The 22,436-nt window shown below is 33.9% G+C and overlaps 1 protein-coding gene across 9 annotated transcripts in view; it reads right to left on the minus strand.

Annotated features, from left to right (window-relative positions):
* Positions 1 to 22,436, minus strand: part of CSRNP3 (cysteine and serine rich nuclear protein 3) — a 218,477-nt gene that overhangs the window by 105,033 nt on the left and 91,008 nt on the right. The window contains exons 1-2 of one of the 9 annotated variants that reach the window (XM_008998776.5): positions 7,396 to 7,641; positions 5,585 to 5,834 (exon numbers count right to left, since the gene is read on the minus strand). The exons of 4 other annotated variants lie outside the window; for them this stretch is intronic. The gene's annotated coding sequence lies outside the window, so the exon portion shown is untranslated. Of the gene's footprint in view, positions 1 to 3,359; positions 3,438 to 5,584; positions 5,888 to 7,395; positions 7,642 to 22,436 lie in introns of those variants that run through there. 4 more of the 9 variants (XM_035306551.3, XM_078327458.1, XM_002749381.6 and 1 more) reach the window with 4 other exon arrangements.

A 22,436-nucleotide genomic window follows, 5' to 3' on the forward strand; every position in this document is an offset into this window, starting at 1 on the left:
AAAGATGGAAATCTGAAAAGCTGTAAAGGGTATAAAATCAGGGAGCTCAGAAAAGCACGTATTGCCACAACATACCTGAGGATGTTGTGGAGACTTTACTTCTAGTTGGAATGATTCAAGGCACATATCTATTAAGCCACATATAGTTTGAACCTTGATGATCATCCTAACTACCTTCTCTACTTGCCCCATTCAAATTCTAAGCATTAACTGCTCAGTATTACCTAGGATAACCTCCAATAAAATCCTGATAGGTTTCTGTTTTTGGAAAACACGTGTCTTCTTCATCCATTGAAACCTAAGATGTTCCACGAAGATTTTCTGTGACTATAAGTTTTAGCTGAACTTGCTTCATCAGCACCAGGGAATCAACTTGTGTGGATTGAAAAATGTTAATATTAGTTATCATCTATGATACTGTGATATTTCTACTATGTGCCAAGTATGGATCATGTCATTCCCTTTTCATAAAAATCCCTTGATATAGAGACTAATATTACCACTTTGCCAATGAAGAAGACAAGGCTTACAAATTTCAAGTACCATGTCAAGGGCACATGCCTTGTAAGTATCAGAGTACATTGCGTAAACAACTCCAGGGTTTGGACTTGAATTTAAGCTCTTAGCCATTCTTCTATTCAGCCTCTTCACACTCCATGGTACAGCTTGAAAACAGGCATATACAACACAACAAAAGCTTTTACATATCAAGAAAACAATATACAACATTTTTCTGTTCTTTTAGTTGTTCATAAATTGACTTAAATTTACAAGACTTTATTGTATTAAACAAAGGTACCCAGGCTTGTTATAGTAAGAATCCTCAGGCCTTTTAATATGCTAGTGTGCAAAAGAGGACCAGAATGTGAAGTTATTCCCCAAATATTTTGGACTAGATCTCATTCCTACAGAGTCTTTTGATACTAGGTTGAAAGAACGAACACTCCTTTAGATCAAGTTCTTCACAGTATATGAGAACACCTATTAAAATGGTCTAGGGGCTTTTTGTATCTTAACATATTATATTAGTGAGTTTTCAAAGAAATGGCAGTTGATGACTCAGTTGTCTTACTTTCCTTATTTATGATTGAAGAGAGTGGAAGACATGAGCATGAACACATGTGGCCAAATACACTTCTAAATGAATATGTGGATTTGTAAGCTTGCATGGAGATAAAAGATTGAGCAAGCAAAAAATATTCTTATCTAGCATTGTGGTGAAAGGTGGTGAATTTCATGCCAGGATTTGAAAATGAGATGGATCACAAGTCTCAAAATTGGCAAGAAATATATGGCACCAATGATTAGTCAAATGCAACCAAAAAACTGGTCTCTGTGTTTTCTTTTGTATACCTGTTAGAGATTCCTCATTTTCCTATTTGATATAAAGTAGATTCAAATTACTATTGGTAGTTAAAAATTGTAGATTTTCATTGTCCTAATTTGTCTTTTTTTTTTTTCTTTATTCTTGAGACAGAGTTTCGCTTTTGTTACCCAGGCTGGAGTGCAATGGCGTGATCTCAGCTCACCGTAACCTCCGCCTCCTGGGTTCAGGCAATTCTCCTGCCTCAGCCTCCTGAGTAGCTGGGATTACAGGCACGCGCCACCATGCCCAGCTAATTTTTTGTATCTTTAATAGAGACGGGGTTTCACCATTTTGACCAGGATGGTCTTGATATCTTGACCTCATGATCCACCCGCCTTGGCCTCCCAAAGTGCTGGGATTACAGGCATGAGCCACTGCGCCCGGCCCTAATTTGTCTTTTATTTTGAATTCAAATGATTTTCAACATTCTGAACACAAGACAAACTAAAAATAAATTTTGCTTATTTTCTACATTCCTATACTATATGTACATATCTGTCAGGAGTTCAGCACATAGGAGAAGTATGGAGGAAGGTTGTTTCTCTCTTTCTCTGTCCAGGAAAGGCAAAGTGATTTAGAAATGAATGTCATTTGAGAGCAGTTTTTGAATTTTTGAATTGCTCTCAAAGGACAATTACTATGTTAAAAATATTACATATTAACATTAAAAAGGAGAAAGAAAATACAATTATAAAAAGCATATAAAATTGCATATAAAATATGTAATAGTAAGAGGATATTTGGTGTTGGAGAATAGTTGGGAGTAGTTTTGTCTTTTGCTGTAAGCAAATATAATGGTTGGAATAATAATTCACATGCCATGAAGAAAAACCTAAACTAACTTTCACCTTGTTCAACAAGGAAGTATGATGTGTACTATACTTTTCTTTCATGACAGCTATTAGTATTTTTAAAAACTGGCCTTTAGAGCTGGGCACGGTGGCTCACACTTGTAATCCCAGCACTTTGGAAGGCCGAGGTGCGTGAATCTGAAGGTCTGAAGATTGAAATCATCCTGGCCAACATGATGAAACCTTGTCTCTGCTAAAAATACAAAAAATTAGCTGGGCATGGTGGCACATGTCTGTAGTCCCACATTCTCAGGAGGCCGAGGCAGGAGAATCACTTGAACCCAGGAGGCAGAGGTTGCAGTGAGCTGAAATTGTGCAACTCCACTCTAGCTTGGCGGCAGAGTGAGACTCCATCTCAACAAACAAACAAAAAAACTGACCTTTATAGTCATAAACTTTAGCTATTTGGAAAATTGGTTTATATCATACAGATTATTTTCCAACTCTCCTAGAATAGGAATTACTATAACATTACCATAGGTCTAATAAGATCTTTAAAATGATTTTACAATTTTATTGTTCTTATTTTTTTAATAAAATGGATGAAATTTTATGTAAATTCTAGAATAGGCAATAAAAACAGCCATTGTTTGTTCCGATTGTTTCTTTTGAACTAATATATTAGAATAGAGAAATATGATTGTATTGAATACTCAATTATTTTGAGGATCTTCCTTCTATATGTTTCAGTAATTTCGTTTTGTTGTTGTTGTTTCCTGTTACATAGGCTCCAGAAGTTCAGGAGAACAAATATAGCAGTAATAGAACTTAAAACCTACACCTGTGATTTTGAGATGACAACAGTTATTTGTAGATTTTAGACTATGTTCCATGCTGCTAGACTGAGTAGAACATGTTTGCCCTAAAATCTTTTCCAAGCCTACAATATGGTCTCTAGTTTCAAGTGATGACAAAGACAGACTGGTAATCAAAGAGCAGGAAATTCGTTTTTGAAAAATCCTTAAAGATTCCTTTGGAGTCTGATATAACACCATCTCTTTAAGTAGACTAAGTGCATATCCCTAAAGACTTGTTTTTAGATTACTCTATTTATTCTTTTACTTCTCAAATTTGATTTGAATTGTATTTACACAAACAAATTTTTTTCTATATACATTTAGATATCCAGACCAAAAACTTACTGTGTATATGCTGCTGAGATTTGTATGGAAGTAGTATGGCTCAAGCTATTGCAAAAGACTTCAAATTTTTGAGCGAATCTGCATAGAGACATAAATTATCCAGGATAGTCAAAGCCATAAGTTAGCTGCAGAACATATATAGCTCTCTCGTGGCTCACAGAATCACAACAATTCTCTTTATTTCATATTTGTCTATTATCACGTTTTCTCTAAGAATCTTCATGGGCTTTCCTTCTTTTCCTGCACTGTTTTTATTTCCATATTCAGAATATGCTCTGTGGCAGCAGTTGCATTTACAAAGTTAAAAGTACTGGGCTACCTAATTGAACGTTAAACTTGGTTCTTTCCTCCCTCTCTGCCTACAGCACACACAGAGATTAGTAGACACAAACTATAGGCACTACTAAGTTAAAGGTAAAACTAAATATTTTTAAGAAAAAAATTGTTGGATTAAATATGATTCACCACTAAAAATATTTTCTTTGGCTGCTTGAAATATATATATGTGTGTATGTATGTGCACATAATATATGCAATATATAACATACATGCATTGTTACACATAGATGTGTGTACATGTATACATTTATTGTTTTATACATGTATATAAAAAACAAAAACAATATATATATATGCAAAGCCTATAGATATTGTTTGGACCAGAGGACAGAATATTCTGATCAACATAAAAATAAAACAACTAATTTAAAAGATACCACTGTTACTTAAAGTCATGGTTGAAAGCTTCAAAAGAGAAACAGTTTAGAAGAAAATGTCAGTTTTTGAATTTTTAAAAAGCTCATACAAACCATGAATTCCTTTTCCTAAATTAATCTCAGGATCCTGGATAAATGTAATAATGCCCCCATAGAGTGATAAAGGGTGAAAATCTGGCCGTGAATAACCCCTAAGTGAATTTCATAAATATTTGAAATAACTGTTCTTTACTGTTTTAAATGGCTATCCTCCTGTTTTGGTTCCTCCTCAAGTCCCCCTTTATTTTACAATAAAACATATTGTTGCCAAAATACCTCATCTTAATCATATAATAAAATTAACTCCCTCTTTTCAGTGCAAAGAAAGTAATTAAGTTTAAATATGTACTGGCTCTTTGTATGTAAGCTTCATAGAATTCATTTTTAAATATGTTATGCAAATATCAAAACATAAAGCAGTCATTTCATGGCTAAAAGCTATTTTTGTCTCTTCATCTTTTCCAACATATTTTCATACACATACAACCTGTAATACAGACAGATGCACAGTTGATGCAAATGAAAATAATATTTTTAATCAACATTGCAACTACTGAATTGATAAATGCTTTAATGATAGGAATAAACAGTTTGATTATACTGTTTTAATTAAGTTTGTTTGAAAATATGTTTTAGAAATAAAACCCATGAACAATAAAAGTGAGTACACATTTGTTTGGTGCAGGACAGACTTTCCTATGATGTAATCACACATTTTACAAAAGTGTGATATTTAGTGCATGGAAAGAAGACTTTTGTCCTGCTTGTGACATTTATAAGGTTCACTTTACAATGCAGACTTCTCTGAAAGGAAAAGTCATAGGAAGTTGAACGCATTAAGTTCAAATAGCATTATCCAAAAAGTCCCAAAGAGAATTTATAACAATTAGAGAAATCAAAGAAGGATTTAAAGGATCTAGCCCCAATATAAGAAATTATTGTTCCAAGAAGATGCTTGGCATTAAAATACAAAACCAAAACCCTCTCTTAAAAATGGGATGAAAATATGCTGATTAAAATTGTCTTTATGAGATTGTATGAGATATGAACAAAAGAACTCCATTATTTAATACCAGATACCGCACAAGAATCTTAGGCTAGGAACTCAGATCTTATTTTAAATACATTTCTTAAAAAAAAAATGTGAAAATTTTCTAAAGGTTATAAGCCTCGTTATTTATCTAGATGTTTCAACTCACATATCTCTCTTCAATAAAGAACTCACCCCCGAAATTGAATTATTTAGAAGCCTAAACCCAGTTTTTTCTCACATGAAATTGTTCTGTTGGAACAAAACACCCATGTTTCAAATAGACAAAATACAAAGAAGAAAATTAAAAAATAAAATAGTTAGGGGAATCCTGAAAACCAGGAACACCCTGCCAATTGCCACAATGAATTAAAATAGCCAATGTTCATCAGTGTCTTTAAGAGAAATAAAATCAGGCGCATCATGAAATGTCACCATACCTGCGTGCACTTTAAAGGACTACGGCACACACGATGTAAAAATCTTCACTCTCAGAAATAAAGCATACTTCATTTAACTGCTGCAAAACACTGCTGCAGAGGAGCCCAGCACATTTTTTTCAGGCAACTGATCCAGCTTTCCACCAGCACTGTGACCTTTGAACTCCCTTCTGCCCCCCTCCTCTCGCTTCTGCAGTCAAAGCCTCCGAGCAGGTCTCATTTGCATAAGGCTCAGGCAGTCCTCCAGCAGCTGAAACGGAATGCTGGGTAAGGAATTGTGGAACTGCGGTTCTGCCAAGGTACCTGAATCACGGGAGAGCAGGAATACGCGATGGGGAGTGGGCACGGGTTTTACTGGGCTGTCAGCATCACATTCCCCCGTGTCTATTAATGGATAAACGATTTTAACGCTTTGTTTTAGAGTTCTATTCTCACTGCTTACCCCTTCCCCACCAAAAGAAGCTGTCAGCAGCGACTGTGGTAACCAAGGAAACCCAAATAGTCAAATGCTTCATTTAAATACGTGTGGAAGGCCAATTTTAAATTTTCATTAACTTCCCTTGTTTTTGAAACATAGCTTTTTTTTTTTTTAATTCAAATACATATTGCACGTATAATCAAGCACATGGGGTATTTCTTTTTGTTGCTGTGGTTTGAACAGCATCTTATAGTCATAAATTTATATTAGTCACTACACAAATACATGAGGTCACTATAGTAATTCTGTAAAATGTTAAATGTGCCCAAGTGCCTTAGAGACTGTCATCCTAAGTGGTGTCCAAAAATTAATTGTAAAGAATTTAGGTCCCAGGATGCCTTTAAAACAAAACAGCAGTAAAAATGTAGAGCAAAGTTAAACCATGTATTTAAATCTAAAGATTCATATTGCTGTAATGCTTGTCTGTCTTTGGCAAAGATATTCAGTGTTGTGCTTTTATTTGCTAGTTATTTCTTTGCTTATTTTCCTACACACAACAATCTCTCTATTTGAAACATAAACTTCTCTATTGCTCATAAATGCAAGAAGTGGTTATTTTCTACATAAAGAAGATCATGTGTATACATATTTTATAAATATGCATAAAGATACATACTCTTTCTAAATAGTAAACCAATGAAAATATACATTATCAAATATCTTCCTTTTAAAAATTAAGCTAGTTTGTTTTTCTCCAAATATCAGTGAATAATATTTATAAAAGAAAAGGTTTTGTGCAATAATCTTTTCCATTTGCCAAAAGAAATGTAACATGAAAAAAATAGACATGTATTACTAAAGTATAAAATACATTGTTCTAATAGTGTTAACATTTCAAAATTTCCTTGTTTTTAAATTTTTTAATTCAAATAATTAAATATTCCAAACCTTCCTTTTGCAGTATACTAAAACACATCAACCAATTTTGAAAGATGTATTATCTCATTTATAAGACATGTAAACTATTGCAACACACAGATTGTTTTAATACTGGAAAAATAATTTTGAAGCTTTTTATGTGAACTATTTGTTAGTAGTGTTCTCTTTTATATTATTTCTGCATACATATAAGATTAAAATTTATTAGATGAATTTCTTTCTTTCCTATAAAATTTTAAAATATAATAAATAACTTTTCAGTTTAATATAATGATATCAACATTTCTCTGTCACATCTGACTACATCAACAATTTAATCACACTGGGTCAATTCAAGTGCATCCTTACATACTACAAATATCTTGCAAAGTTTTTGTTTAAGGCAACCAGTCCATTATAATTTAAATCTAGTCAAACACAAGGAAGTATTGGAATAATTTATAAAATCACCGACCTGTTCAAATAGCTGTGGTCTTAGTCCTTGCACTCTTTATTCATTAGGATCCAAAATAAATTATCATTTTATAATATGTGTCAGCATCACCGAAGACACAGTTCTTCCTGGTTCAGAGGAATCTTCTTAAATTTCCCAGCCCTGTGTTTTATTGCTTGTACCATATGCTTTATTGTTCAGCGACAAGAGCTTCACTCTGCACAAAGACTCATTACCTACTGCTTGCTGCACGGCATCAGCCTCACTGAGGCTGGCTATATGTGATCACATGGAGTTTTGTCTGAGAGAGCCAGGCGTGCCACTGACTTCACTGAGTCTATGGATATTTTTATCAGCTGAGGTCTACTAGGAGGAAGGAATAACAGATAAGGAAGCTGCTCTAAGTCATTAATGCAGCACAACTTACGGAAATCCCTTCACAAGATTTTTTTTATTATAAAAAATGTTTGAGCAAGCCTCAAAAGAAGTTAACTAGATTTTATTTTAATAAGAGGCTGAATAATAATTTAAGGAAGGAGAACTTGAAAAAGCCATTTCCTATCTCATACTTTCTGAAAGTACATTTGTACAAATGTTATTAAAGAGGTTTGCGTTGCTGAATGATTTGGCAATATGTTTTAACCTTTAGATTGCTGGCATTTCTTTTTCCTGTTTTTTTTTTCTTTTGTAAAAAGATTATTGCTGTTTCCTTCAAAATATCCTCAAATAAAATCTCAATCACTAAAAGATACTATATAGGAATAAAAATAGATATCCTAATTAATTTTGATAAAATAGATGAGAGGGTGAATCATTTTTATTGATGTATATAGATGAAATAGATGATTAATTTATCTTTTCAAAAAATGACACATTCCTAGAACAGCTGATTTAAAGGAACGATGCAGATTTCAATGTAAGTTCTAAAGGGCATTATGGTTTATATTAATTTTAAAAATTGCAGTAACTTATTTTAGACAGCTTACCTCAATAAAGCATATGATTTATCTTATCTGATTTTAGTGTTAACATGTAGTTTCAGGGAAAACTATTCAACATTCATAGGAATTTTCCACTCCATAAATATTATATTAATATATATATACACATATGTTTGTGTATGTATCTGTGGTCAGATTATCTTTTTAAAAATATTTTTTAAATATATAAAATTATTTCTCAAAAACAAAAAATGGATTGTGGATTTCCAAAGAAAGAACTATTTAGCTATTGAAACTTATTTTTTAAAAAATCAATTTCTTAACTGTTTAATGACTGTCTGAATTAGAATAGTATTTGAAAGCTTGTTGCTTTTAAGTCTCAATGAAAATCTTGTGACAAATGCATGCAAAGTGCAACAAAGCACAGAAGGAAAAGTTAGAAGGACCATAAATGCAGATGAAAAAATAAATTTTCTAAATAGTTAGATATATAGTAATTTAATTGTACTTATAAATAATTCAGTAATTAAAAAGTGAATATACATATAAATGTATATATTTTTGCTTAAGCCTTCTATTAATAAATTCTTTGGGGGAAAAATATTATAACTCAAAATTTTTTGTGCATCAATTGAAGTTTTAAAAAATAATTTAAAACCAGAATAGGCAAGTATGGTTAAGTAGATTAGCTTTTAAATACAATTAGTTAATATCTTTCTTTATAATATTATTTGTAGGGTTAACATTGATCTAGAATGTTTATAATTTAAATAATTATCTTTTCATGGGTTTTTCTTAACATTGAAAGAAATATTCAGATATGTTTTAGATACCATGATCTTAATGCATTTGTCCCAAAATGTTCATGTCATTTTTAGCATAGCATTAGAGCTATGCTAAAGCTGCAAAACATTGGGGCATTAAAAGAAAAAGGAAAATAAAGTGTTTCTGGCATATACTTCTGGGTTCTTAAGATACATACATCCTAGTTAATATATTTGATGATGTCACCCATGCTTATGTACAAGGAAGTAAACAAAAGGCAGCCATTTTTTTTCTTACTGCATCACTTCAAAAAACAGTGAAATAAAATGGTTGCCCAATGGAAGGAAAGAATCAGCAGAAAACTAAGTTACTCGCAAGTTTTTAGGGAGTGGGGGTGGGGGAACAAGGATGGTGAAATTGGAAAAAAATCCACATATATGTGAAATTTGTGTGTAGATATGCAAAGGAATAATTTAACAATATGAAATAACTATAACTAAATACAAGGAATATGAAAATAGCAATTAAAACAAATTGCCAATAAAACAGTGACTCTCCAATGGGAAGTCTATAGTGTACGGTATTAAATATATGAACCTGATAATTAATTCATGTTGAAAAAGGTATTTAAAGATGGACATCAGAACTAGAAAGAGATAGAATGAATCATGGGATGGTAATAATCTCTTCAGGTCTGCTATTGTCATAAATGACCTTGGTGAGTTATTCCAGAATCTTATGCCTTAATTTTCAAGTCTGGAAACCAGGAACAGAAAAGTCTTTGGAAAGTATGTCCTGGAAACCTATAGCAATAATTTGTACTTCAATTCCTTAAATTGGTTTTAACCAAGTATTGTCAATTAGTATTGATAAAATTGAAAGATATGATACAAAATCTAACGATAGCTTAAAGGAATTTTTAAATGGATTATTCTAACAACACAGACAGATAAAATAAGTAGATAGTACTTTTGAATATACGTGGTAATGTTTTTTCCCTAATACATGCAGAAAAACTAGAATTAAATTTGGGAAGTAGTATAATTTGAAATCTCATAAAATTGCCTCAGGATAAAAACGAATTACAAAATATGCCCATCCTTCTAATCAAAACTCTGGAACCAGTGAGATGGCAAGAGGATAGCCACAAGATTCTAAAATTACACAATGAACAACAATGGCTCTGCTTATAAAACAATTTTATGGGCCAAGAGTTTTTTAAAATATGAAATTAACAAAGAAAACACAAGATCATAGCTGTGAGAAGCAAATTCCATCCAAGATGTAAAGGATGTTTTAATTTACTTTGCCATATTAAAAGCTGTGAATTGGGAGGAAAAAAAAGTCAATTCTTTCAATTGACTTTTTATTAGCTTGTTTTTTCCCCAAAGACAAATAGGCCTCATAGAATTATGTACTCCCCTTTCCTACAAAATAATCAGAGCTTATCAGAAGTAATCCACAATATTTGCTATCCAGTTCTTGCAGTAATTTAGACATGAACGTATGCTAACTGGATGATGTTTTGAACATTCTATGCATGAAGAAAGATTTACTAACACCATCACCTGTGTTTCCTGGAACCATATTAACTGGTACATATACAAGTTGCTACTGTTGGAGTCACCCTTGATGAGGCTGGATTTTCTTGCTATATTTTCTTCTCCTTCACAACACATTCAAAGAAGTTAATAAATTGGCTACGTCAACCTCAAAATCCAGAACTAATTCAATTCAATTTAACAAACATTTATTGAGAAGATACCATGTACCAAGTTTTGAGACAGTTGCTAGGGTATAAAAATGAAATATGAAATATACACTATTCTCAAGAAGATTATAGTCTCCTTAGCTTAAAAAAATGTGCTGAGCATGTTATGTGAAAGTGTCAATGGGACTTTTCCAAAAGTTTGAATGTTTTATTATGTGAATATGTATTTTATGCATAATGAATAAATTTCTTTATTTTCAATATATCTGCTAAAATCAGAAAAATCCGTTGTGTAATTAAAAATAATTTATCAAATGTCAAGTTGTAATTTATCCTTTTACTTTTGGATATTATAATCTAGAAGAGAAAAAATTCTCTTTGTAAAAACATATTTTAAATAAAATTTTTAAAAATGGCTACAAATTTTTGCTATTCTTTCCAGCAAGAAGTAGAATCTAATTTCCTCCACCTTTATTTTTAGCTGGTCTGAGTGATTTGCTTAACCAGTAGAGACTACAGAAGTGATGTTCTGGAAAGTCCCAGTCTACGTTCTAGGAAACCCTGTGGCTTCCACTTGAGCCTCCTGAAACACTCTGTCCAAGAACTCTGAGCTTCCGTGTAAGAGGATTCATTATTCTGAGGCTGTCATGCTGGAGAAGCCACATATAGGTGCTCTTGGAGAAAAGGGACTTCCTTGTTGTAAGTGGTCCTTTGGGTAAAGCCCAGAAACAAAGGCAAGAGCTTTACTAACTATAATAAGAGGGAATTTGAGGAGACTTGGGTAACAGGAGATTTAGGTATGTATTGGGACTTTGAAGGATGATGTTAGTGCTCTCTCGGAGCCCTGTGAAGCTGGAGGTGAAAAGATGTTTGCAACATGCAGGACATCGTAAAGTCAACAGGGGATGAGATAAGTGCTATGCGCAAAGTAATGAGTAAAGAAGACAATTTTGACAGTTGAGGAGGAACCTGGAGGAGCACTGGGGCAGCAGCAGGGATCTCATGAAGAATCAGCGAGAAACAATGGGGGCATGAACTAAAGGAGGGACTAAGGAAGGAGAAGAAAAGAAGATATCAGAAAGAATGATGAAATATTTAAAACTGTTTAGATAAACTGGTCTGATCTTATTGGTAGCCTTAAAAGTCAATGGTTCAATGATTCAACGGCCAATTATATCTTGAAGAGCATTAATTAAACTAGTTTTGTTACACAGATTCAGTAATTTCACAGGTATTTTTATTCATATTTGCCTCAGTTGGTTAACTTTCCAGCATTGTGAAAAATTATTTGTATCAAATATTGTTAATATTATGTTTGGAAAACTGAGAGTAACTGTAAAACAACAGGACCACCCTTAAATAAAGTATATAGTGGACAGTGTTAGTATTTTTTCTTTTGTCTGATTTCTAATTTAGGAAAAAAATGTATAGAAAAGACAAATATGTTTTATCTAAGCAAGGATAAGAAACAGGTAACTTTGGATAATGCAGACTAAGACTTAAAACACACACACACACACCACACCACCACCACCATTACCTGTTGAAGTAAACAAGCCTACTGGATTTTTGTCCTTTTGATTTTTCATTCTATTTGGATATTAGACTACCAAAGCAGCAGATGTTAACTTAAGTGGCCAGTGAATGGCCACTCAGAATGTTGCAAGTTAAGTGGTAGGGGTAGCTCTATAATTGCTACTACTGCATCTACAATATGTACATAAATCATTTGAACATGGCTGTAAGAATTCTTTATACAAAGTGACACAGAGAAGAAAGTATCCAGATTTTTCCCCACCCTTAAGTCTCTATCAATGCAAAGGCAGTAGAAAACAGCATTTATTGAGAGAAAAGAATAAATTAAGCAAACCACCTCTCTGAGAACACAAAAGACACATTTATTTCTTAGCACCATAAACGTTAACTGTAATGATTTTATCTGATGTCTAACCTGTGACAAAATAAAATATGGAGTAAAATAGTATATGCTAAAGTCAAATATGAACTGAGCAGGTTTTTAAAAAAATAATAAGACTGATGGTCCTATTATTGGTTGCACCATAAGTAAAAGGGTTATGACACCGCTTTTGGAGTCAAGGCATAAGAAAAAGAGTTTTCTATATTTTATTTCACCAATACAAGTCCACAAATACTTGATTAATAAAATGAGATTACTTTTGTTTGTATCATAGAGACATACAGAAACAACTTTGGCATATTATTCATTTGGGTTCATTCATTCATTTATGCATTAATTCATACATTTATCCATTTTACATTCACTGAGTTCTATACTTTCAGAACCAGTTCATTGTTCTGACATGTTAGAGAGCTGGCAGTCTGCAAGCTAAGTGGCTCTTCGTCTAGAGGCAGGGAAAGATATAAAGAGATGTTACAGCATAATGAAACGAGTTCTATAATTGAAGAATATATAAGAATATACAGCCTAGGCAATGCGGTAAGACCCCATCTCCACAGAAAATTTTATAAAATTAGTTGGATATGGTAGTGTGCACAATGCTATCTAAAAATAGCTAATCGTTATCAAGAATTTACAATATCCAAAGGGCTCTGAATGTATTAATTAACTCATAACTGTCACAACAAGCCTATGAGGTAGCTACTTTTACTATCGCCATTTTACAGATGAAACTACTGAGGCATCACACGATAGAGACAGTAACCAACTCAGGTAGTACGGTTTTAACCCAGTCTGGCACTATTGTGACATCTTAATGAAGGTAGTCATGGTGGGCTTTGCAGAAGAGGTGACATGGGAAGTAAATCTTCAGGAGTGAGTAGGAGTTCTTTTGTGGAAAATAAGGGTATTATAGGCAGAAGGGCTAGAATGTACACACATATTGAGGCATGACTAATGTATGTGTGAAGGAAACTAAAAATCACTCTGAAAATGCTAAGATTTTTTTTATCTCCATAGGATTGTGCATTTGTAATGCTAGGATGTTTGCAACGCGTCTTAGAGTCTGTCTGTAGTCACTCAGGGTATTTGACTGGTTTGATTACAACTGAGTTTTATTAAATAACTCAGGAGAGTTTTAAAAGAGTGAATTTGACAGAGGGTTTGGAAGAAGGGAGATTAATAGATTTTGTCTATGAACCCAGATAGACAATTCTGTCTGTCACAGTTAACTTTTAAAAGCACAGAATTTCTCTCAGTGGCCTGATTAATGGTTAAGAAAAAAGGAAAGTGTTTACTTTTTTCTACAATAAAACTCCAAATCTTGAGTACCATCAATGGAATTTAATTGTAATGTTCATGTAAGAAAACTATATAAAAGTATTCTGTGCAGATTAAAATCATGCTCCTGATCAGGAAATCCACCTCCATGCTTTCTATTAATCATACAACATGAATAAATACAAGAAATAAATTAGATTTCTCCTTTAGGCAAATGTTTTAATGAGTTTAACTCCATGGCTTGCTATTAATGCCAGTGGCTGGCTTCTTTGATATGAGGCATGCGTTTTTCTTTCTTGTTCTTATAGTCAGCTTCCTATTTAGTATTCATTATTCATGTCTATTTTTATCAAAGAGCACTATTACATGAAACTATGATCCAAACATATTTGGCTCTGTTTTTTTTATTTATGGAAGGAAGGAAATTATGCAGCCTTCTTACACTGGGGTATGCTTGTTATATACACATGTTGTCATAGTACATATGTGTTCCTTCATATTAGAAGGTAGTGGTATTTAATTCTCATGGTCTTGCTGAAGGACAGATATTCTTTTCACACCTTTATTAGTTTAGAACATCAACACTTCATTCAAGAAAAGCAATTAGCCTTGTAAACAAATTAGTAAAAACAAGTTATTTTGATAACAGTCTCAATTAAACTCTACTTAGATATTCTAAGAATGTGCTATGTGTTATTATGAAATACCACTACGTGGTATTATGAAAAGAGAGAAGTGTAGACACATTTTATTGGATTATTAGGACCCCTGACAACTTTAGCTGACAACCATGGACACTACAGCAACTGCTACTCTTTGTAGGCCATAGCATGATTCGGATCTTTGCCTCTTTAATTTCTGATGATTATCTATGGAACATGCAATTATGATAGCTAAGACAAAATGTGGGCATTACACTGCTACTGTTTCCCAGTCAGTCACTGTGAGGTGCTTTAAAGTTGTCTCTCTAGATTTGTTACATCATATTTGCACAATATTTCTTTGCCCTAGGAAGCCTATTGTTACATCCTACATCACTCCAGTTTACCATATTCTATGACCACTGTGTACCAGGTAGCAACAAAAAGAATGCAGCTTTTAAATACAGACAATTTTTAAGAAACTACATTTATAATAATTAAAGCTTTAAATCACCCAAATATATTTAATATATATTCATATATAGAATATATATATTTTTACTACATGATTTATATATAGTAGGATATCATATGATTAAAATCAATCATTATGATTTTTTAAAAACAATAAGAATGTTTTCACAATAAATGTTAGTGAAAATATCGACCAGAAATACAAACAAATATGATGACAACCAATAGGTTTAGAAGAAGACTAGAGAGGAATATAAAAATTTAAGGGATTGTGCTCTAGTATAAAACAATATGCACACTGTGATCTCAGTTTTTTAAATATACGTAAGCATAAAATAATTGGAAAAATACAATCAAAATTATAAAATTTCTTAGAATTATATAATGCATCATTTTAATTTTCTACTTTGGCTTTTTCTATATTTTTCATCTTTCTGTTATTAATACAATGCCAAATTTAATATTAGAATTGTTATTGTATTGGAATTCGTTATATAAAAAGTTATTTTAATAAGAATAAAATCATTTTTTAAAAAAGGAACACGTTTTAAATAATTGCAACTGCTGCTATGTTTAAGCTTTTAGATATCAAGGAAATCGACCTTTGCTTCCACTCTCCACCCTTAGGCTGAAATTGAAACTTGAAGCCATACTATGATCTCTAAAGACCTGATTGCTTTGCTTGATGAACAGATTTCTTTGAACATTTTCTTTAAGAAATCACACACTATGCTGCTCTTCTAAATTTGTTTCCCAGGTACAGCAAAGGGGTTCACATAACTGTTTCCATTCTTTCCCTAGGTGACAATAGACCAAAAAGGGTGATTAGAGGTGGCATATTAAGGTATCAGGGAGTGACACCACAGACCCAGCTGCCAAACCATACATGATGATAAATTAGTTTACTTGCCTGGAGAAGTGGGGGAGATTTTATTTTCATGAAAAATGACAAGGGCACTACAGGGATGTGCTACTTGTTTTGTAAAATCTACAAAATCCTCAGAATCTACAAACATTTGTAGCTGGGCATTATGTAGTTTCACATGAAATTTAACAGCAGAAACATCAGAGAAGGTCTGTGGCATAAACATCTGATTGAAAGAATATTAGTGTCTTTATACTATGTCTCCATTATGCTCAGAGGGTGCCTGAAAGACAAAGGTCCAGCAGTTGAACTTGTGCTTTCTTGCTACCCCAGAGACACCCGGTGCTAAAGTTTTCTGAACCTAAGCATACTACCACTGAGTTTTGTTATGAGTATTAATTGTGATAAAAGAAAAATTTCAGCCAAATTAAATTTTTAAAAGTTTAATTGAGCAGCCCCCAGGATCATAGCAGATTCACAGAGACTCATGTCACATGGTGGGAAAAGATATATAGACAAAAAAAGGGAAACGAGGTACAGAAATCAGCGATGAGGCATAGAAACAGCTGGGTTGGTTACAGGTTGGCGTTTACCTTATTTAAACGCAATTTGAATACTTAGCAGTCTATCAGTGGTTGAAGTTTGGCCACTGGGTTGGCCAAGACTCAGTTATCATTACAGGTACATGCTCCTAAGTTAGTTTTTCAATTTTGTCTATTAAGGTGGGTTAGAGTTCATCCACTCCTCCACAAGGACTCAAGTATAGAAGTATGGAGTCCTTCTCAGGCCAAATTTAGTTTGCTTTAACGATTGTGCACTAAGAAAGAACTAGTCATTACATACTGTTTCCCAGGCAACAATTCGAGAGGTAGCTTTTAATCCGTATTGCCCAATCTTTGGCTATAAATAGGGGAGTCTGATAGAGAAGCACATTTTCACTCTATAGCACAATAGTAATGTTAATACCATCCTCTGACTTAACGCACTCTCCTCTCTCCTTCATCAGGTTAACTCTCCCACCCTCTTGAAGGCTCGGCTCTAAAGGGCCCTCTCTTTAGAGCCTTTTCCCATATCATTTTACGTGGAGTGAAAAAACTTGTCCCTTTAGCTCTCTTTCGTATCTCTTTATTACTCTGCTATAAATTTTATAACACTATGTCTTATTAATGTGTTTGGATTTCTAGAAATATATTAATAAACTGCAATCTCAAGAAGAAAGGCCCCGTCTTGTTCATATTTATATTCTTAGAGTCTACCACAATCCTTTGCCGTGAGAAATGCTCAACACTGTTTAACAAGTTTTTTGTGAAAGTGCTTTTAGAATATAGACATAAAGTGGACACAAGCGTTGAGATAGCAGTCTTTAGAATGTGCTGCTAAGATTCAAATCGCTCAGAGGAAATAATTATTATTTAACACCGACTTTCAGTTTGTGTTTTTCTAGCTTATCTAAATGAAACAGACGAAAAGCTAGAGATAGTGCATATACTTTTTCTCCCCCAACAACAGGATTATGAGAATTGGATCAGACAAAATGTCTTGCAATTTTTCCCCAGTTGCAGCTGTTCCACAGCTGGTAACACATTTTCAGCCTTGTTAAAAATTTACCCTACTGATAAAACTTCTTGGGCCCTTCTCTCAAGCACCAATCATCATTATCATTCCTGTTGTCAATGACTTTTCTCCTTTCCCTTCTTTTCTTTCAAATGCAGAAGAGACATGCTTTTCAACTTGTCTCCTTGTCTGTACAATACCAATTCTGTGATTTTGCACACAGTTATCTAACATAATGTCTTTGGAGTCACAGGTAGATTTCTTTTTAAAAGAAGGGCACTTGGGGCCGGACGCGGTGGCTCAAGCCTGTAATCCCAGCACTTTGGGAGGCCAAGGCGGGTGGATCACGAGGTCAAGAGATCGAGACCATCCTGGTCAACATGATGAAACCCCGTCTCTACTAAAAATACAAAAACTTAGCTGGGCATGGTGGCCCGTGCCTGTAATCCCAGCTACTCAGGAGGCTGAGGCAGGAGAAGAGCCTGAACCCAGGAGGCGGAGGTTGCGATGAACCGAGATCGCACCATTGCACTCCAGCCTGGGTAACAAGAGCGAAACTCCGACTCAAAAAAAAAAAAAAAAAAAAAAAAAAAAAAAAAAAGAGGGGCACTTGTACATCAGGGGGTGTTCAGGCTTTGCTAATGGCCCTTTGTGAACATTTTTACATTTTGGATCCACACATCAGCAAATATATAATACTATTTTTGTCAACAAAAGCTTTCTGTCTACTCATGACATGTGTTAAATAAAAAACTATTTAAGTTAGAATAAAATGTTCATGTGTTAATTAATATTACATATAGAAGAGTTTTTCATGTATATCCATTCAGAATTAATTTCACTTGACTTTATTAGTATTTAACATAAGAAGTACTTATTGAGACATTGATTAATAATGAGAATCTCTCCCTGCCCATCGCAGCTAAACCTTCAACAAACAGACCAGAAAGAAAAAGAGTTTACAAAACAGAAATTCCTTACTGGTTTTTTTGTCTATCACAACTGTCTATTCTTTCCTTTTAAGGCAGAAAACATACTGTGGGGCAGCAAATATTAAAATTTGTTTGTTGTTGAGAATTTCCTAGGACAAAAGAAATTACAATCTGGCCTGTATTGCAACAATTTCATAAGCATTCACATTATATTCACTAAAGAGAGAGTAAATGTAATATTGTAACGTTTGCAGAGAGAATACAATCCAAATGAACAGTCCATTTTGGATTCAGTGAATAAATTGCCAACATTGAAATGACTTTTTCTAGAATACCAAGAAAGCAGAACAAACAGAAGAATCATTACTGAATTGAAAAAGTAAAAAGTTACTTTTGAAGAACAGAAAAAAAAATCAACCATTCTCCCTTTTTGAGCCCAATATGGTCTTTTGGGGGTTTTGTGTATCTGAACTTGAATGTATTCAACTTTTGATGAACTTGAATTTTCTCCCGATAAGTTTTAGACATTTGCTTTCATCTTTAAGTAGACATGAAAGGTAGAAGGACCACATACTTGTTACTTTATACAGTTTTACTGACAGCAAATGTAAGGCATAAAGATTTCAAGTGGCCACTTTCCTAGTTTAGACTAATGCTGTTTTCAACTTGAGTATTTGACTTTTTATTATTTAACTGCAAAAAAATTTAAATTTTATTCAAAGGCAGAATTTGACAAGGGCTAGTCCTTACTAACTAATAAAAGGAATTAAGGTTATTTCCTTTTGTATATAAGACAGGTAGTTTTTAAAGGTATGTTTTCTGGCCCTAAACGCACTATGCAAAAGTGGACAGCTATAACTAAATATAAAAGTAATAGCATTTGGCCGGGTGCGGTGGCTTAAGCCTGTAATCCCAGCACTTTGGGAGGCCAAGACGGGTGGATCACGAGGTCAAGGGATCGAGACCATCCTGGTCAACATGATGAAACCCCGTCTCTACTAAAAATACAAAAAGTTAGCTGGGCTTGGTGGCGCGTGCCTGTAATCCCAGCTACTCAGGAGGATGAGGCAGGAGAATTGCCTGAACCCAGGAGGCGGAGGTTGCGGTGAACCGAGATCGTGCCATCGCACTTCAGCCTAGGTAACAAGAGCGAAACTCTGTCTCAAAAAAAAAAGTAATAGCATTTTTTGCTTCTCAAATGTAAGCTCCAGTGAGCCAAATCACATCATGAACACTAGTGAAACAAACAGTTTAAAGCGATTAAAGACATACCACTAAAAGATTAGATCTGCAAGCCAAGTACATAAACGGAGGAAGTCTGGTTTACCATAAGGATCTGCATTTCATATCTGATTGAGCAGTTAACAAAATTATACATAGATATTTTGAGTTTTGCTTTTAGATAGTACACCTAATAACTGCCTTGCTTTGCTTCCTACCTAAACCAGACTGATTTTAATAAATCAAGCTCCATTTGATAGCAAATGCTACAAAACTGCAGTTATGCTTCCTGTGGTTTAGGTGGACACTGTCAGACTAGATATGGCTGTAGGGAATAGACTCACTCAGTGGGAACCAGATGGCTTAAGGGCAGAGAGAAAAGAGAGTGTAAAGCTTGGGTTAGCTACAGAGTATCATGACAGAAGAGGATGCAGGAAAAGAGATAGATGAATAAGGATTGTTCATGATAGTTATAAAAGTTGTGGTTGAGGTGGTTGCTAGCAAAAGGTAGTAACTACCCAATTCTCTTCCTACGCAGGCTAGCAACACGAGTAATTTTCTAAATGGCTTTACAGAAGTCACTGAGCAATTTCTTCTGCCTTTAGGGATGGCTACATCTATACCATTTACATTGATATTCCATTCAATAAACATTTTGAGGAAAGAAGTCCATCATTCCACCATACAACAAGGGGAAAATTTACAGGTGAAATAATAAGAACATTGTGCGCTCCCTAAGGAAAGCAACAGAATCTAATTGTAATCTTTGTCTTTGGATAAGGAAGAGTACAAAATGGTCTGTTAGTTTAAGAAAAATATTACATTCAGAGTAATTTCATAATATGGGACAAAAAGAATAGAAAGATACTTAAAGTGCACACAATACATTTCATATTTGATTTGTTTTTATAGATCTTTTGTTTTAATTGTATTATTTTACATTCTAAAGTGTCAAAGCTAAATGGTGACAATAGAGCCTGATTTTGCTCATTAGTACCACTATTAGTTTTATTACACGTTCTTTTTCTTTACTTGTGAATGACTCTGGGACTCCTTCCATATAGTCTATTAATAAATTATTTTTGTTTATTTTTTTTAAATGTCAATTTTCCAGCTTGGAATAGTGTATTGAAAGGTTTTTCAGTTAGGAAGCTAAAAATTATGATAGTAAAAAGCATGTTCAACTGAAGACTATATCCTATTTCACTTAGCCTTTATCTATGAGGAGTATTACACTATGTGGAACAAGTGATCTTAAAGGGAACACTTTCAGCAGCAGAGATCAATAGTTGAGAGACTGTATTATTTATATTTCTCACCTTCTCAGACCAAACCCTGTCTTTTTCCAGTACCAGAGAGATTTATTAACAAAAGTGGCCAAGTACTAAAGAACCAAAATTTTGAATATAATAAAAACAGAAAAGAGAAATAAAAACTCCTATATTCCAATTTCCATATGATTAACAGGCAAAGTAATTTGTCTTGTTTCCTTCTTTGCACTTCTCTTCCTGTCTTTGTCTCTTTCTCTCTCTCTTTCAGTAGTCTCTGGCACATCACCTTATTAAAGCCTATGTAGTACTGTAGTCTATGCTCTACCACAGACGATTTAGATAAGTGTGTAGGTTTGGTTAGCTGGGAACTATACCACTGTCATCAGTCTCATTAGAGTATCCCTTTCAGCAATCTATGCCTATTAGAAGATTAATAATGAGAATGATCATGGCAAGATGAATGTCATTATAGGTCATCACTTGTACAGCTCCCTTTAGAGATGCAAAGATTTATTGAGGGGAACTAAAGAACATTAGATAACTGAGTGCTGGCAAAATTCATTTTCCCATTCAGAATGAATTGAGTAATAGGTAAAATCATTGACAATTCCACATGCTTGCTGTTTATTTTTTTTTTAATTTGTAATTATTATGCCTACATAGTAAACAAGTGATTTGGCTAATCACAATAAATATGTGTATATTCATCTAAATGTGTCTGTGTATGTGCTTTACAAACTCTTTTATTATCTTTTTTATTTTTTTATTTTTGAGATGGAATCTCCCTCAGCTGCCCAGGCTGGAGCATAGTAGCACGATCTCAGCTCACTGCAACCTCTGCCCCGCCACCAGCGTTCAACTGATTCTCCTGCCTTAGCCTCCCAAGTGGCTGGGACTACAGGCATGCACCACCATGCCCAGCTAATTTTTGTCTTTTTTTTTTTTTTTAGAAGAGATGGGGTTTGACCATGTTGGCCAGGATGGTCTCAATCTCTTGACCTTGTGATCTGCCCCCTTTGGGCTCTCAGAGTGCTGGGATTATAAGTTTGAGCTACTGCACTTGGCCAACTCTTTTATTATCTGGCTATTTTCCCATTAACGGTGGAATGATGGATTTCTTTTCTACAAATGTTTTAAAAATGGAAATAGCAATTTAAATGATATAGATATGGTCCTCCCTAGAGGCAGAGAAAATTGCTCAGTAACTTCTTTGAAAATATACATGCCACGATAAAAGGTAAACCTCAAGCTGGTCATGCGGACTGCTCTTGTGCTTTCAGATAACCCTTCACTGGCAATTATACATTTCAGTTCTTTTCAGGTACAACTGGCAATCCATTTGTATGAGTAGGTATAAGACATGAGCAACTGTGACAATGGCAGTAAATGAGTAGTGTATACTCAAGGACATTAATATTCAGACTCTTAAAATCCACCATGCTGGCCAAATAAAATAACCAAGTGTTGCCATATTCTCTATTCTATAAT

The sequence above is a fragment of the Callithrix jacchus genome, chromosome 6 (assembly GCF_049354715.1).
Source record: "Callithrix jacchus isolate 240 chromosome 6, calJac240_pri, whole genome shotgun sequence".
Classification (NCBI taxonomy): Eukaryota; Metazoa; Chordata; class Mammalia; order Primates; family Cebidae; genus Callithrix; species Callithrix jacchus.